General features: G+C 41.1%; 1 pseudogene; it reads left to right on the top strand.

The window, feature by feature from the left end:
* The first annotated feature begins 2,544 nt into the window (after window positions 1-2,544).
* On the top strand, window positions 2,545-3,609 carry LOC100765261 (annotated as a pseudogene).
* The last annotated feature ends 1,039 nt before the right edge of the window (window positions 3,610-4,648 follow it).

The following is a 4,648-nucleotide window of genomic DNA, read 5'->3' as shown; positions in this document are numbered from 1 at the left end:
ATTCTTCATTAAACCCAGGGACAGACCAAAAGACAAATTTTCCTAACCATCTCAAGAGCTGTATTCCCAATAAAATTATACCTTTAATGGTATTTGTCAATATTTATGATTCAATTTCACCATTTTATCAGTTGTACAATAACAACTTTAATTGCATCTCACACAAGAAGCAATTTTTATAATGCCTAGAGCTTAAAGCCAAAAAAATATTTTCTCTCAACTTTTACAGTACTATAGAAACATAAAAATGATATATTTAAGAGATCCTATATCATCCTTATAGATGTATATATTGTGAAATGATTACCATCATCAAGCTAATTAAAATATCATCAAGTAATATAGCTTTGAGGTAAGGTACAGAGGTTCATCAAAGGTCATAATCTCAGCTATGAGATGAATACAGAATACATACTAGACACCCAAAGTATAGCATGATAACTAGAATGAACAATAATATGTGGTCTACTTAAAATTTGCTAAGAAAACAGATTTCAAGTATTCTCACTTTTTAAATATGTGTATGTTCATATATGTGGGTCATACATTTGTACAGGTATATGTATGTGCATATGGAGCTCACCCATATAACTAATCTAGCTATCCCATTCACTCTGGGAATGCCTGTCTGAGTCTTCTGAGTGCTCAAATTCCAGGCAGATCAATACCCACCTGGCATTCACGTAGTGACGGGGAACCAAACTCCAGTCTTCTAGCTCTTACACCAGGTGCTTTTACCCACTGAACAACCTCCTTAGCCGCCGTGTGTGTGTGTGTGTGTGTGTGTGTGTGTGTGTGTGTGTGTGTGTGTGTGTGTGTTGTATTCCAAGGTCCCTATGTAGACCCTATGTAGACATCAGAGGACAACCTTCTGTGGCAGTCCTTGCCTTCTAAATTGAGACAGAATTCATCAAGCAGTGCTGGAAGATCAGGCTAGGTGGCCCAAGTATTTCTAAGGATCCTCCTGTGTTGGCCTCCCACCATCCTTCCAGTGGAAGCATGAGGGTTACAGTCTCTATTGAATCCAGCTTTCCCACATGTACTGTGGACCCCTACTCTGGTTATGAGGCTTGTATACATGTGCTTTTCTCTAGAAAGTAGACCTCTTATGATTGTTTAACCCATGATATCAAATCCGAGATGTATGAAGCATTTACATTAGTTTGCCATATTTTTTAATCTCATTAGGCCTCTCTGTCTCCTTCTACCCTAGGAACTCCCTTTTAATTTTGGTTGATTGCCTTATCATCTTTTCTTTCCTCTTTTGTTTGACAGAGGATAGGATTTAGGGAAATTTATTAAGGGCATGGAACAGATGCTTTCAAAGATTTACTTTGGAATCCTGGAGTCAACTACTTTTCTCTAACATAAGTTTTCCTTTATATCTTCAATGAACCACTTACTGTTTCTTATATTACAATTTTTTTCACAAGCTATTTGTGTTTTTTTTCCTTTGTTGACTCATGTGCCTCTGATTGTTCACTTCCTCCTCAGATCTCTGATTACTTGTGTATGGAAGCAGTCAAAGTGAATGGGGGTATCCAACTATATTTCTTCCTAATCCTTGTCCGTCCTCTAGGGTTTTCTGTGTGGTTGGATCAATGCGAGTGTTCCCACAGAGAAAGAGACTCCATCTTTCTATCATTGTCACTGGGATTCTACAATATTTTCAGTTGTCTTGTTATTACAAACCAAATCAGGAGTTACCAAAAATTGTTTTGATGACCTATAAATAGGGATTGGCAGCTTTCAAATTCTTGTATCACAGGGGCAGTCCTTTTTTAAGTTATTATTACAACCATAAAGGTAACAGAGTGTGCTGAAAATGGCCACACTTAAAATGGAAACAGAAAAGAGAAAGTCTCATAAGTGGCAGGAAGAGGTGTGTGTCAACAAACCTTCACTCATAGTTCACTGAAAACCAGCACGAGGTGAGATGCCCGATCTTTGAGTCAAGCATTTCCTCCTTACAGCTGCTGCCTGAGAGCCTTTAATTAGGAGAAACACAATACTCTCAGAATCATGATATTGGCTAGCATCCATTTGTGTTTGGTTCTTACAAAGGTCAGTATTTAATGCCATTAGAGCTCACTCTGGGAAGAGTGTGAGCCTAACCTCCCCCAGCCAAAAATATCCTCCAGGCCCAAACACAAATGAGACTTCCATTCCACATTAAGTTGAAGAAACATCATTTCCCTACCATCAGCAAAGCGTAAGGAAAACAAGCACACAAAGGGCATTTCTCTAAATAGCGCTGAACTATGCAGATGACACCTGTGGTATTTTCTACTCTGGCCCTCCGTGGTGCTCACAATTAACATGGGAACCTACACATGAGTGTGGTATGACCTCTACATCTGAAAGGTCCCCCAGGGTCTCATGTTTAGAATACTTGATCGCTAGCTGGTGACAGTTTTTAGGGAGGTTTTAGAAACTTTAAAACATTGGACCTGGCCCGCCGGCCCGCAGCCTGACAGGCTGCGTGGTCGGCCCTCAGTCTCCCACCGTCGCCTCCCCAGGCATGGCACAGGGCCTCGCCACACTATGGCAGCAGGAAGGCACAGCACGATGAACTTCACGCTCAGCGCCAAAGCTGATGGTGAGACCATTCTGAAAGGCCTTCAGTCCATTTTTCAGGAGCAGGGGATGGCAGAGTCAGTGCACACCTGGCAGGACCATGGCTATTTAGCAACCTACATGAACAAAAATGGCAGCTTTGCCAATTTGAGGATTTATCCCCATGGATTGGTATTGCTGGACCTTCAGAGTTACGACAGAGACGCACTAGGCAAACAAGAAACTGACAGCCTTTTGAACAAAATAGAAGAAAAATGAAAGAACTGAGTCAGGACAGTACTGGGCTGGTGAAATGTTTACCACCCATAGTTCAAGGAGGGGCTATTGGCAGATACTGGCCTACTGCTGATGGGCGCCTGGTTGAACATGACATAGATGAAGTGGTGTATGACGAAGATTCACCTTATCAGAACATTAAAATTCTACACTCAAAACAGTTGGGACATATTCTCATCCTCAGCGGTGATGTTAATTTGGCAGAGAGTGACTTGGCATACACCTGAGCCATCATGGCAGTGGTAAAGAAGATTACACTGGCAAAGATGTACTGATTCTGGGAGGTGGAGATGGGGGCATAATATGTGAAATTGTCAAACTGAAACCAAAGATGGTCACCATGGTAGAGATTGACCAAACGGTAATTGATGGATGCAAGAAATACATGTCTTAAAGGAGACTGCTATCAGGTTCTCCTAGAAGACTGTATTCCAGTACTGAAGAGGTACGCCAAAGAAGGGAGAGAGTTTGATTATGTGATTAATGATTTGACAGCTGTCCCAATTTCTACATCTCCAGAAGATTCCACATGAGAGTTTCTCAGACTGATTCTCGACCTGTCAATGAAAGTCTGAAACAAGATGGGAAATACTTCACACAGGGGAACTGTGTCAATTTGCCTGAAGCCCTGTCGCTCTATGAAGAACAGCTGGGGTGCCTGTATTGTCCTGTGAAATTCTCAAAAGAGATTGTATGTGTCCTTCATACTTGGAATTGTGGGTATTTTACACTGTTTGGAAAAAAGCTAAGCCTTAAAGATGAGCATCCCCTGAATATCATGTGCTGCAAGCCACTTTCCTGACTTCCATATGCCCTATATGCCATCAACTGAGTCAGGCAACTGGTCATGAATTCCTTCAAGTATTTTTATTTTAATTATTATTTTTAATTTGAAAAGGCCAATGGGTAAAATGTATATTTTGATGAACTAGGGTGTTAATTTTTGAAAGTCAGCCGAAGGACAATTAGACAGCCCAGCCGAGACTGTGGAGGTACTGACCCCCTAGAATGTGGTTTTAGTATCTTTTCTTCTCTGTGTGGGGTTTGGGATTTAGTAGACTTTAATTTGGACATGCAGAGGAATGAACATCATTGCTTGTTCTGAAGAGAAGTTCCTGATAGTGTTTCTTCCCCCACCCCAAAATTCACTTAGATATTAAAATTTGGTGCTTTTAATAAAGACTAAAGTGATTAGCAGTGCTTCAATTAAAGTCACAAAATAGAAAAAAAAAAGTGGGACCTGGCTGGAAAAAGTAGGTCTTTGGGGTAAGATCTACTATCCCAGGCCAGGTCACACACATGCTTCTTAGTCAGTCATGTGAACAGCTTTCCAACACCTGCTCCCACCATGAAGTTTTAACTAAGCATATTAAAGGGCCAAGCATTGTGAATTGAGTCATCTGAAACTATGACCCCTCCAGCCCAAATCCCCTCTTTTCAGTTGCTTTTGTCAGGCATTTTGTCACAACACCATGAAAAGAAACTAATGCGGCTATCTTCCATCCACAGCTGACTGGCCCAGAGGTTGGCACCAGTTCATTCTTGTCCAATCTAGTGCCCCATCTTCTGAAAAACAGATGATAACTTCAGGAGAGAGCATTTATACCAAGCTGTGCCAAGAAATGTCACACTGAATACTCAGACACGACAGACATCAAGATAATTGAATTTATTCTCAGTGGTGAAGAGGGAAACTCCTGTCAATGTTTCTGCCAAGAGAAGTTGTTCCAGTAGTAATGCAGGCCCATCTGTGTCTCTGCCACTTGCATTCTTTGAGAGATCTAAGGATCTTGTA

Source organism: Cricetulus griseus, chromosome 2, assembly GCF_003668045.3.
Source record: "Cricetulus griseus strain 17A/GY chromosome 2, alternate assembly CriGri-PICRH-1.0, whole genome shotgun sequence".
Taxonomy (NCBI): domain Eukaryota; kingdom Metazoa; phylum Chordata; class Mammalia; order Rodentia; family Cricetidae; genus Cricetulus; species Cricetulus griseus.
This window is presented reverse-complemented; position numbering and strand designations above follow the sequence as displayed.